This window comes from Chrysemys picta, chromosome 4 (genome assembly GCF_011386835.1).
Source record: "Chrysemys picta bellii isolate R12L10 chromosome 4, ASM1138683v2, whole genome shotgun sequence".
Classification (NCBI taxonomy): Eukaryota; Metazoa; Chordata; order Testudines; family Emydidae; genus Chrysemys; species Chrysemys picta.
The window spans coordinates 84,327,554-84,340,889 of record NC_088794.1 but is presented as its reverse complement, the minus strand read 5'-3'; the positions used below and the strand labels follow the sequence as shown (position 1 = coordinate 84,340,889).

General features: G+C 58.9%; 1 long non-coding RNA gene across 1 annotated transcript; it reads left to right on the top strand.

Moving 5' to 3' along the window:
- Positions 1–9,295: 9,295 nt before the first annotated feature.
- On the top strand, positions 9,296–11,803 carry LOC135982745 (uncharacterized). The gene is made up of 4 exons (XR_010600292.1): positions 9,296–9,740; positions 9,880–10,196; positions 10,601–10,744; positions 11,293–11,803. It is a non-coding gene; the product is annotated as an uncharacterized LOC135982745 (long non-coding RNA).
- Positions 11,804–13,336: the final 1,533 nt, after the last annotated feature.

Here is a 13,336-nt window from a genome sequence, read left to right as displayed (position 1 = left end):
TCACTGAGAGGGGGGAGTGTGGGGCCCAATCTGCCCTATGTCCCGGAGGTGGGAAGGGGACACATTGTCCCACCATGCCCCTGTCCTTCCCCCGAGTGGCAGCAGGAGTCACCTTGTCCCCTTCTCTCCCTGGTGCAGCGTCCGCCAGGGACTCCGAGGATGACGAGGAGAAAGAAAAACGGGTAGACTTGGTAACAGAGGAGGCTGCTCTCATGAACATCCGAGAGCAGCTCTATGCCCGAGAAAAGGTACAAACGTTCCCCAGCTGTCCTGGAACTGAGATTGTCCTGCTCCTTCCCAGCATCCTGACCCCCTGCAGAAGGTCTTGGCCCTAATGGGGACCTTTCTCCTTCATGATCTGGGACCCCCAAGATGGGGGTGTTTGTCACACACCAGCCGGGGTCTCCTCTCCCCACAGGCACTGTCCCAGTTCCTGACGCTGATTGTGGAGGAGTCGTGGGTGATTTGAACAATAGGCAGGTCCCCACTATCCCCCATTCAGGCCTAAGTCCTACAGCTGGTGTGGCTGGGGCAGGGAGGTCCCTGGCTAACTGTCTCTCTCTCCCCTAACCCCACTCCTGGTGGGTGCAGGACGAGGCGCAGCAGCTCGAGTTCCTGCACGCCATCTACCCCGTGTGCCTCACTGCCCAGCAGAGAGGGGACTACACATTGGAGCCACACTGCTCGAAGGCGGCTGTGGCGGAGAGGATTGTGGTGAGTGAGACACAGCACCCGGCAGCTGAAGGGTGGATAGAGACATGGGAGGGGCAGGGGTCTCCCCGGGCCGAAGGTTGCGGGATGGCTGGTGCTGGAGGGCAGCTGAGGGCAGGGATTGCTGGGGCTGAAGATTGGGGCGAGGAGACGGGAGAACTAGTGGGCAGGAATCGGAGGAGCGGGAGGCAGCTGGGGGGATCCTGCTGGCTGTGTAATCTCCTCCTTGGGGAGCGTCAGTGAGGCCCAAATCTCACACGCTCCTTTGTCTCCTTTGCCTCTCACAGGAGCTCATTGAGGAGCTTCCTCCTAACTCTCCACCGGGCGCCGTCCTGGCCAACTCCGTCATTGCTGTGGCCAACCTCAGGTACCGAGACCCTCCCGCCCGGTTCCCCTAACCCCGGTTCTGGTCAGGCCCGTGGCTGGGAGTCACTGCCCCTCCCACTCCCAGCTCACCTCCCAAGCGGGGCTCCTCTGGCAGAGGTGGCGGGAAGGGTCACTACCTCTCCTGGCTGCTCTGTTCTTTTCACTCCAGTCACATTGCAATGGCTTTGGGGAGAGGCTGACTCCCAGGATCAGATACAGGAGGGGCAGCAGGGTCCAGGGAACAGGCGCCATTCCTGCCCTGCCACTGTCGGTCTGGGAAACCTCAGCCTTATCATTCCCTGGCTCAGTGCCTCAGTTTCCATTCTCGCCAGCCTCTGCCTATTTCCCTGCAGTTTCACGTCCCTGTTGGTGCCAGTCCCACCCCGGCACTGCACAGTCTAATACCGGCTCCTCTCTCTTGCCAGCACCATGACACCTGCCCTGGAGCCGGAGCTGGAGACCCACCTCCTCCAAGCCACCCTGCACGCAGTCTTCACCCTGGGCACGCAGACGGACGCCAACGAAGTCCAGGTAGATCAGCCAGCTGTTATCCTGCCCGAATCCTTGCTAATTGCCTGCAGTGGGATGTGAATGAGAGAGGCCGGGATATGTGTTTGGGGGTCTCACCAGTGCTTCCCAGAGACCCCTCTTCCCATCCTGTGGCAGGTGTAGCCCCAGTTTCCCTAAGTCTGACCCATGGCTCTCCCTTGCTTTGCAGGATCTGCATAGGGTCATACCAGACCTCCTGGACGCCATGCTGGGGAACCTGCTGGCAAAGACCCCAGACACGGACAAGCTCCACTACATCTTGGAGGTGAGCCCGATGAGGGGGTGGGGGCAATTTTACCTTAACTCTTAGATCCATTTTCCAGTCTGTCCTCCTAGCTGGGCCCCCAGTGGCCATCCTTGGTCAGGGCAGTCAGTGCAATGCAGGGTCAGGCCTTTCCTGCTTGAAGGACAGAGGAAGGAGCTGGGACTTCAAGCCAGAGCTCTGCCTGCTTGTGTTGAGCACTAACCACAGGGCCCCCGGCTGGCTTGGGGAGTGAGAGTCTGAACCCCTCCTGGGAGATCCAGAAGATGGTCCTCAGAGAAGAGCCACAGCCTCATTCCTAGAGAAACAGGAGGGCCCCAGAGAATCAGCCCTTGTCTCTGACGGGCCCCGAGATTCCTGGGGGGATTGCGCTCACACTCAGTCCCTTCACCCAGCCAAGGACTTGAGAGGCAGGGAGGGGGGAGGGGTCTGTCTCCTTCCTGGGGAGCTGTTCAGAAATCAGCAGTTCAGGGAGGATGGGACCAGCCCCGACACCGAGCATTGTCCCAACCTAGAGAGACAATGACAAGTTGTGACCTGCAGGATACAAGCATCGTCCTGGGGGCAAGAGTCCCCTTCTAAAGCTCTGCAGTCAATGAATCAGATATTCCACCCCCACCGCATGCAATGTCTCAGCCCCCTGGGGATGGGGGGGGGCCATTAGCATACACATGCACCCCCTCATCAATCCTGAGCTGCCTCCTTTCCCCACAGCACATTAACTACTGGACCGTGTCCAGGGTGCCACGAGAGAGAGCCAGGGCCATCAGGAGCAGCGCGGCCCTTCTCACGTCCGTCATCTCCCTCCCTGACTTTGACGTAAGTGGCCTCTGAGCCCAGCTTCCTGACTCCAGGCGTAGGGGGGCCGGCTCCAACGGGCTGGAGGATCTGCTGCTGCAGGGGCTGTGGGTTAGGAGTGTTCCTCTTGGGGAGGCAGAGGCAGAGCAGAGAATGAGCCTGGCTTGAGTCAAGTTCTTCTTGTCCTGGTTAAGTGGCGACTCTCGCTTGTAAGGGGAGCATGCTCCAGGTTCTTGCCTTCCTGTCATCCTGGAGTAGCTGGGGAAGCAAATCCTCCTGGATGGCCCTGCCCGCATCCCTGTTCTCCGGGCTCCCTTGGGGGCAGAGATAACTAAGGATCCAGCTCTAGCTCCTATCCTCTAGCATCTCCTGCAGAGGGGCTGAGGGGAAGGAGAGTCCTGGCCCAGGCCGGGACTGGGAGCTGACAGGAAAATGCTGATGGAGTCCCCTCTCCCTCTCCCTTCCATTAGAACTCAGCCGAATTCCCCAGGATGGGCCACCACGTGGCGCAGCTGGCTCTGTTCGTCGGTGACCCAGACGAGGACATCAGCCGGCAGGCCAGGGAGGGGGTTTACCGGCTCTACCAGCTCGTGCTGCGCCAGAGGGGTAAGGAACCCGGCTAGACGAGTGAGACTGGGACCCCAGCCAATTTCTCTCCGAGTGACCCCGGCTGGCGGATCAGTCTCTCTCTCTATCTCTTTCTGTGTTCTCCACCACCCCCGCAGTTCTGTTGGGCTCTGCCCACTGTGCAGCCACCAATGGGATTGGAAGGACACAAGCCCTGCAACCAGAATGACCAATGTGTATGTGTCTCTCTCTTTCCCAGACCTGAACATCCATGAGGTCGAAGACCTTTGGTGCTGGGACTGGCACCAGGACAGCCGGCTCCTCGGCTATAAGAACACCGCCAGGGTGGGGGAGGTAAGGACACTCTGCCAGGGCATGGCACAGCTCTGCAGGGCAGGTGGCTGCCTCCTGGAGCCACGCGATGGAGTTGCCGTTCTAGGCCAGGATTTGGAGCGTGGTTCGGGGCAATCTGCTGAAGCCTCACATCTGGTTGGTTTCAGGTTTTTGCCAAATTTTTCTCGGAGGGGCAGAGAAGATTCTTCCTGCAGACAGCAGTGCTGGCCATGCACAACCCCCTGCTGCGTGTCAGCCAGGCTGGGCTGCTCCTCACTTACTCCCTCCTGGGGCAAGCCGAGCAGCTGATGGGGAGCAAGGTGAGCAGCTGCATTAGACTCAGGAGATTGGGGCGGGGCCCAGGCCTCATTCCCATCCTCTGGCCATTCGCCGGCCTGGCAGCAAGGCGACCGGTGGGGAATGAGAGTGAGAGCAGGTGCTCCTGGGAAGGGAGATGAATTCACCTCCATGAGCAGGAGGGAGCCAGCTTGTCCCCGGAGCAGCTCCAGCCCAGCTCTTTAGCAAGGCTAATGAATGACAAGCATTGCCTCGGCACGGACTTCTGTTCTTGGGAAGGGCAGCAGAGTCCTCTACGTGCCCTCTGCGAGCCTCTCCTGTCACCCACGCCACCACCCAGAGTTGTTCCCGTCACTGGCAGCCTGGGAGGCCAAGGACTGAGGGGTGATGGCGACTGACCGGGCAGTTCTGAGGCACATGGGCAGGGGAAGCTCTTCCTGCTGCTGGCAGGGCTGGACTCGCTCTAGAGAGAACGGGAGGATTCAGTCAGCAGGGGCTGCTGATCTGCCCCATTCACCAGGGCTGCCATCCTGCGGCTTCAGCATCAGTGGCTGGGATGACTTGAGGAAAGGTCTCAAGCTCCCCACATCCCACTTCACTGCTGCCAGAATCCCTCCGCCCCCCCCCCCCGGTTAGAGCCCCCTCCCTGCCCAACCTGGGTGGGGGTGGAGGAGAGGGGTCAGAGAACTTGAGCTGTGGATTGGAGGTGGAACAGCTGTCTGGGGCACTGGGTGGGAGGTGGCAGGAGCTCCCCCTACAAGGAGGTTGTTGGCACTGGAGGTCCCTTGAAAGGAAAACAAGACTCCTTTCTGGGGGTCAGGATAGGGGGACTTCATCCCTCAGAGGTGTGCGGGTGCTGGGTGGAATTGCTGCTGGTCCCAGGTGCCCTTAATTCCCCCTGATTCCACGGGGGCGTCTGAGTCTCTGACAGGTCCTCGTTCCCTTGCAGCAGGAGGTCGTCACGGCCAAGATAATGAAGCAACTTCACATCATCCGGCACTTGCGCCAAGTGCCGGAGGCGCTGCAGGAATTCTGCCTCCAAGGCCACCAGCAACTCCTGCTCCCTCTAAACGGGGAGTGTAGTGAGGCTGAGTGGCCTCCCTCCGAGCAGGAGAGCGAGGGCCCCTCTACACGCCCCTTGGATGGCAGAGCCTATATCGCCCCACCCCGCTCACCTGTTGGCTGGCCACCAGGGCCTCTGGTAGACTCTGTTGCAACTGAGCGGCCTCCCTCCGAGCGGGAGAGCGAGGGCCCCCCTACACGCCCCTTGGAGGGCGGAGCCTATTTCGCCCCGCCCCCCTCGCCATAAGGACCGGGGCGTGGGGTCGGAAATATAAAAGGCCGGCCCTTCACCACAGTTGGGGGACAGCCTGCAACAGAGGAGGACACTTGGCCTGTTCTCCAGAGGCCCCTAACCCTAACCCCAGACATGGACGAGGACTGGCCCGGAGTACCCGCTGCGGTTTACCCCAAGGAGCCGGAAGAGGCCTGGAGGCCGCAGGCACCAAACCCCGGGGAGGCAGGAAGTAGCCCAGGGGCAGCCCGGGAGCTGCTGGCTGCAGAGCCCGGCGCGGCTCAGTCGGCGTGTTGCGGCTGGATCCCCGCCGACGCAGGGGCAACCAATCCTGCCCCTGCCAGCGCCTTGGGCTGGGACGCGGGGGAGGAGGGTGGGACCGCGTCCCCCTGCCACCCCACCCCGGGTGGCTGACCCCCTACACGGTGCAAGGAGGCTCTAGCCCAGGAGAGGAACTGTTTGTTGGCTGGCCACCGGGGCCCCGTCCAGGCTAGAGCCAGCCCTGTCAAGTCTGTCTGTTTGCTGGCTGCCAGGGTTCCACCCAGGCCAAGGCCCGCCCTTGAAGTCTGGTTGTTTGTGGGGTGCTTGGGCCCCGCCCAGGCCTGAGCCACCCCCAATACAGTGTGTCGAGGGACTGACCACTTGAGCGACCTCAGCCCAGCAGCGCCGGCTCTACCATTTTTGCTGCCCCAAGCAAAAAAAAAAATACAACAACGCTCGGACTGCCTAAGTGAGCAAAAAGAAAACCAAAAAAAACCCCAACCACTTGGACTGCTGCCACCCGAACTGCCGAAGCAGAAAAAAAACCAACAACAACGCTCGGACTGCCGCCGCCCGAACTGCTGAAGTGCAAAAAACAAAAAAGTCGCCTGGACTGTGCTGCCCCAAGAATGGACGGAATGCCGCCCCAGGCATGTGCTTCCTCCGCTGGTGCCTGGAGCCGGCCCCGCAGCCCAGGCCACAGCCTGGTTGCGACAGCTGATCGCTGAGGTGGGGCAGCTGCTCCACCCCCATGCAAGAGGGCGCTAGAGTAGGCCAGAGCGGCTGCAGAGGCTGGTAGCCAATCAGAGAAGGGCCAACTGAGAGCCAATCAGGGCCGAGATTAGAGCCAGCCATTCAGGGCTAAGCTAGGCCCTATATAAAGGCTGCCCAGGCGAGCAGTAGGCAGTATCCTCCAGACCTTGATGGGAGAAGGTCTGTTTTCAGAGCAGGAGACCAGCATCTCCGAAAGAGCAGTGCTGGGCAGGCTCAAGGGAGCATACTACAGCTCCGGCCCAAGACCTGCCAGACTGCGGGCCCTGATAGAAAGGGCCTAGAGGGCCCAGAGGAGAAGTGGCCCAGGGACAGTTGGACAAGGGAGAGCAGGGAGACTGCCACTAGAGGATCCCTGGGTTTGGACCCAGGATAGTTGGTGGGCCTGGGTCCCCCCGTTCCCTCTTGTACTGCACCTGGCCATGTGGTGGCTGAGTCAAACTGCAACCGGGCCTTGAGACAAGGGGCTAGACTTTGGGGGTTTTGGTTGGCCACTGAGGCATATGCAAGGACTGTTGCTAACCTGCTTCCCCCCTCCCCGCCAGAAGGAGATGAGGATGGATTAGGGAGCACTGCTGGAGGGAAGTGGCCTGAAGAAGGACACCGTCAAGCGGACTAGGCAGATTGTGCCACATGGAGAGACCAAAATGGTGGAGAAAAGAGACTTCTATTGGAGGGCCTGGGTGGCTCGGCTTGCCGAACAGCAGAGGGCGTTGTTCTGGCTGCTGTGGAGGTCGGCACCCAGACCAAACAAGAGATCCGGTCACCGAGGGCAAGAGGCCAGAAACGCTGAACTGCTTCGCCTGTAGGTGACAGGGACACTAAAGGAGGGAGTGTCCCTCCTGGGAGGGGGCAGAGAGGCCCCACCCAGAAAAGGCACCCCCTGTGAGAGTAACAGGGGGGCCCCCAGCTTGTTGGGTCTGTGGGGAGCCAGGGCACCTGAAGAGAGAGTGCCCCTACAGGACTCCCAAGGCCCGGGCCAGCCCAGAAGGAAGGGCTAGGGCCCAAACAAGCAGGAGTAGGGATGTGGCAGGGGGAAGACCCAGAAAGTGCTTCCACTGCCACCAACGGGGACATTTAAAGAGGCACTGCCCCCTGAGGCAGAAAGGGGGAGTGTCTGAGACAAGGGCTCGGTCAGAGACCAGCCACAGAGAAGAGGTGGTGAAGACGGAGGCCCCTAGAGAGAAAGGGGCTGGGGCAGAGAGGCCCCACCGAAATGAGGGAACCCACATAGGAGCCAGGAGGGCCCATGTGGGAACCCAAACAGAAGTAGGAACCCACGTAGGACCAGGGCGTTCTACAGTGGGAACCCAGACCCTACAGGTGGGAAGCAGCTGGCTCCAGACTTTGGAGGGCCTGCGAGAGGAAAGGGATACCCTGCAGGCCCCACTACCAAGGAAGCTGGGGCGATAGGGACCCCTTTCCTCCCCTCCCCCGTGAGCATTTTTAAGGGGGAGGGTTTGTGGTGGGACGGCTGCCCCACCCCCATGTGAGAGGGAACTAGAGTAGGCCAGAATGGCTGACGGCTTGCACAGCCAATCAGAGAAGGGCCCACTGAGAGCCAATCAGGGCCAAGATTAGAGCCAGCCAATCAGGGCTAGGCTAGGCCCTATATAATGGCTGCCCAGGAGAGCAGCAGGTAGTCTGTCCCAGAATTTCATGGGGGAAGGTCTGTCTCCAGAGCAGGAGACCAGCATCTCGGGCTGGGCAGTACTGCATCTGGCGGCCGAGACAAATCGTAACTGGTCCTTGAGACAAGGGGCTAGACTTTGGGGGTTGCGGTTGGCCACCGAGGCAGGTGCAAGGACTGTTGCTAACCCCTGCCCCCTGGAATGGGGTGAGGATGGACTAGTGGGCACTGCTGGAGGGGCAGTAGCCTGAAGGACACTGTCAAGCGGTGAGCAATGCGGGTCCAGATGCCAACGGAGGACAAGAGACGGATGGGACGCTGCCAGCAGAGGGTGTTCCCCATCGACTGAGCTAATTCCCAGAGCGACCAGCGGGAGGCGCCATGCTGGTGAGTCCCAAACCCGTCAAAATCTCCCAGCCCTATTGTGGGCCCACTGTTACCCTGCAGACTCTGGTCCGGACCAGACTGGGGCAGCGTGAGTGGCCTCCCTCTGAGTGGGAGAGCGAGAAGGGGAGTTAGTGGAAGGGGAAATGGAGCCCCCTGGCACTCACAGAAACTCTCTCCCCTCTCTATGGAGCAGGGTTCTTCCCTCTGCCCCTCAAATTCCTTCATATGGGGCAGGACCTCTTTCCCTTGCACCCACTCCCCTCCCCCGTTTCCTTGGTCTACGCCCCCCCCCCCCCCCCCCCATTCCCACTGTGCCCAGGCAGAGCTCTTCCTGCCCCATATGGTGCAGAAAAGCCTTTGTGTCAGGGCCACAGCCCCACTGGAGTTCGGAAAGCTGTTGTACTTAAAGTACTGCACAGGATCTTTTCAGGGGGAATAAGGCAAAACGCCACATTTATTAGTAATACATGTATTCATTAACACTGTATTATATGCATATAATATATTACACTTACACTCACACACACACACAAACACACTCCGTCTTGTTGTTACCAATTAGTTGCTCCCCTTAACTTCACTGGCCAGGTGAGTTAGATGGGGGAGGGGGTGGAGCCGGGCTTCTGCCGATCCGGATCGATGCTCCCATGTTGACAAGACGAGACCCGGGGTCCTCTGCAAGACACCTCACTTTTATAGCAGCTTTCCTCTTATGCAAATCTATACCAGATTCAAACTCTGTGTCTGTGTCCATTGGTCCTTTGTGCTGCTTCCTTCTGGGTGTTGTCCCAATGCTGCAAAGAGGGTGTTTCCAAAAGAAGGTGCTTCCTTCTAACCCCCGAGGCCGTCGGTATGTCTGCTTGTCTTTAATGAGCCCACTTGACACGTTTTATTGTCCTTGGGTCTGGCTCCCAGCCCCTCTCCAACAGTTGAGGCTGTCTGGAGGTGCTGCCTTCCATGCCTTGCTCATCCACACCTCATTCATTCAACAGGGCAATTAAGAGTGTGGGGGGGGAGAGCTCTTGTTCTACTGCTAGCAAAAAGAATTTTTTCTTCTATCTTATTCTATCCTGAGGGGCTATAATATTATACCAAGGGCAATGCAAAGTTTCTAAATGAGGTTTTGATACAAAGTCCCATGAAAACAGAGGTCACACATGGGTAGACCCACCACAAGGTTATATGAAGAGGCACAATGTAGAGTCATGTGAAAATTATCAGAGATTTATCTACAAAGCTCCACTTTTGAGGAGGTGGGGGTGGGACAGAGGCTCAGGGCTAGTTTCATCTCCTGCCCTTTATTCTCCCCTTGGCCCTTCTATGGGGTCTCTGGGTGTGACAGGAATAGGAGCCTCCTTCCAGCTGTCTTCCAGGCCCTGGGATCTGGCACAGCCTCCCAGACGGGTGCTTCCTGTAGCTGAGCCACGTTAGGGAGCAGTGGGGACAGGTCACCTCGTCCCAGCAATGCCGGCTCTCAAAGAGGCTTAGATGGAAGACCCCAGTCCCTCATGGAGGTAGGAGCCATTTACTCCTTGGGGCGTGTGGGTCTCTTGGGGGAGAAATGGCATCCCCGATGCATAGCCTGGCTGGGAGCTTTCCCAGCCCTGGTACAGAGCCCTATTTTTCATCATGATATCCTCATTTTATTCTCAGAGGCTGTGTCCAGGATCCTGGAGACTGTTTCCTGCTGCAGGAGGTTTGAGCGGGGAGAGATCACTCACTGTCACGACCCAGGGGTCTCCGACCCAGGTCTGCAGGGTTCATGGGGAAGCCACACTCCAACCCTCCAGCTGGAAGCCTGCTGAAAATTGCTTACCTCGGACCCATGAAGTTCAGCCCCAGTTTGAGGCTCTGCTCCTGAGGTCCTATTGGAGGCATCCTGGCATCTGAGTTGTGGTGCTGATCGCACGTTTGTCTTTTGCTGCTGATCTTCCAGTATCCTGACCTGGCTGACTCTCCACTCCTGTCATGTGAGTGTGGACTCTGGCTCTGACCAGTAGATCTGGCTGCCCTTGACCCAGCCGTAATGTTCACTTTTGTACAATTTCTCCAATGCCCCTTTCTGTTCTCCAGCAAGATACACCAGTCCCTTGGCTCCCAAAGTCCTAGTTGCCCGCTGTTCAAGGGCTGAGGGGTAGTGCTTGTATCGCCCCACCCCAGCTGCCTTTCCTATGGGAATCTCCCTAGAGCAGAGGAGAAATCTGCTCTTCTCTTAGGATCAGTCCCACCCTGGCCTCAGCTCGGCTACTTTGTTTACCTGGGGTCAGGCACCACTTTTGAAGCCCTCAGCGTGTGGGTGGAGGTGGGAGCAGAGGCTGAAGCTCCAGCAGTTTCCACCAAAGAACACCCCCCTGTCTTTCTATGGTCCGGCTAGGGCTCCCCATCCATCCTGGAGCTGAACACCAGGTGAGAGCTGATGGATTGTCCTTGGTGGGCCATGTTCTTGTGTGTGATGAGAGGGCCAGAAGCAGATGCACCACGCCTGGCCAGGACTGGGCTAAACAGCCTGTAATGCTAGGTGAGTCAAACCATGGCCACAATACAGACCCCCTGGGCATCCATGGGGACTGAATCTGGGCCCTTCACTACGAAGAGCACAACTCGTTCCAACTTGAGTCATGACGCTGGTGACCCCTGCCAGCCCCTCTGAGGGGGGTCAGTATTATCCCTGTTCGCTGGGGCATAGGGATAGAAAGCGACTGGCTGCAAGGTCACACACGACGTCCCTGACAGAGGCAGGAAGGAAGCGTGGGACTGATACCAGTCCAGCTCCAACCACTAGACTCCACCCATTTCCAAAGTCAGAGAACCCAGGAGCCCTGACTCTGACACTAGGCCTTAAATGACAAGACCAACCTCCCTCCCACTCAGGAAGCCGTAGAAGGGACCATCTGCTGAGCTCCCCTTGGCAATGCCGCTGTCAGAGACCATTGCTAGTGGGTGCCAAGTGCCTGAGCAGGGAACTGCTTGAGAGCCTCCTAGAGACTCGCAGGTGTTTGACTGTGACCCTCAGGGAGACGTGGCAAGAGACTCTCCGGCTCTAACAAAGGGTTTCTGTTCTCCTAGACAGTCAGCCCGTGAGGCCAGTTTGCAGAATGTGGAAGAGCCCTTTGGTGAGGCGTTGGAGGATTCACCATGAAGGTGGCAGCAGCGGCAGTGCCTGGGGTCCCCATGGGCCAAGCCTCTACTCCTGCCAATCCAGGCTAATCTCCCACTGCTCTCAGTGGGGCTTGCCTTTAGCTGCTGGGCCTGTGAGCCTAGCCCAGGGGTCTCAAACACAAATGACCATGAGGGCTGCATGAGGACTAGTTCATTGGCCCGAGGGCCGCATCACTGACACCGCCCCTCGCTGCCCCTGGCCCTGCCCCAGAGGCGGCAGGAGGGGTGTTGCAGGGGCTCAGGGCGGGAGTTGAGGTGCAGGGGGCTCAGGGCAGGGAGTTGGAGGGGTGAGGCAGGGGGTGCAGGGTGCAGTAGGGGGCTCTGGGCAGGGGGTTGGGGTGCAGAAAGGGTGAGGGATGCAGAAGGGGGCTCAGGATAGGAAGTTGGGGTGCAGGAAGGATGTGGGATGCGGCAGGAGGCTGAGGGCAGGGAGTTGGGGTGCAGCAGGGGGTTGAGGTGCAGGCAGGGAGTTGGAGGGGTGAGGTAGGGGGTTGAGGTGCAGGCAGGGGGCTCATGGCAGGGGGTTGAGGTGCAGGCAGGAGGCTCAGGGCAGGGGGTTGGTGTATGGGTTGCAGGAGGGAGTGCAAGGTGTGGCAGAGGGTTGGGGTGCAGGCAGGGGGCTCAGGGCAGGAGGTTGGGGTGCAGAAAGGGTGGGGGATGCAGAAGGGGGCTCAGGATAGGAAGTTGGGGTACAGGAAGGATGTAGGATGTGGCTGGAGGCTGAGGGCAGGGAGTTGGGGTGCAGCAGGGGGTTGAGGTGCAGGCAGGGAGTTGGAGGGGTGAGGTAGGGGGTTGAGGTGCAGGCAGGGGGCTCATGGCAGGGGGTTGAGGTGCAGGCAGGAGGCTCAGGGCAGGGGGTTGGGGTGTGGGGTGCAGGCGGGAGTGCGAGGTGTGGCAGAGGGTTGGGGTGCAGGCAGGGGGCTCATGGCAGGGGGTTGGGGTGCAGGATAGCATTAGGCTGTGGCCTGGAGCCGCTTACCTAGAGAAATAGCCCCGCAGGCCGCGTGTTGGAGACCCCTGGCCTAGACAGAGCACTCAGGTATTTCCATCAGCCTGCTCAATGGCAAATGCAGTCCCCCCCCCCCCCCCCCCCGCAAAGAAGTGAAGAAGAATGGAAGTGAAAGAGTAAAGCTGGACCATCCGCTGAGCTGCTGCACTCAAGTGAGCAGAGCCGGGGAGAGAAGAGGGAGAACTCGAAGGTGGCTGGCGGCAGTAGGGAGGAGAAGCAGTTTGGGAGCCAGGAGAGGAGAAATAAATAGTTAATGACAAATGCTGCCGGCTCTCTTGTGTGGTGAAGGGTTGAAAAGGGGTCTCTTTACTCTCACGCTAAACTTTAAAATAGCTGTGTATGGGGGGGGGGTCTATAAAGGTAAGAGGTCACTCTAGGGCCTTGAAGTCCCAGATTCTGGGGCTATTGCCTCCTTCTACCAGCTGATCTCAACCCAGCAACTCCCTCAGGTGGTAGCAGTAGTGAGCGCTTGTCCTCCTTTTCTGGACTAGCCACCAGAAAAAGGACACAATACATGTGGCCAAGGAAAGAGAGGGCCAGTGTTGCCTGTTAACATGGCTCTTGTGGGGGAGCACGGCAGGTTACTTTGGACTAGGTAGGAGCCACATGTCTCCAAACCTGCACCTCCCGAGGCTCCAGAGACTTTGCTCCCGATCCCAGAGCGTCCTCAGAGTCCTAAAGCGCCAGATGGAATCTGGCCTCTCCCCCCACCTCAGCAGTCCAGAAAAAGTTATTTGTAGACATGTTCTGTGTCCTCTCCTGCCACACTCCCCTGTTGGGGACTAATGCAGTCACAGAGTCCAGGCTCGGCTATTAGGCAACACTATTTCACTAGGAGGGTGGTGAAGCACTGGAATGAGTTACCTAGGGAGGTGGTGGAATCTCCATCCTTAGAGGTTTTTAAGGCCCGGCTTGACAAAGCCCTGGCTGGGATGATTTAGT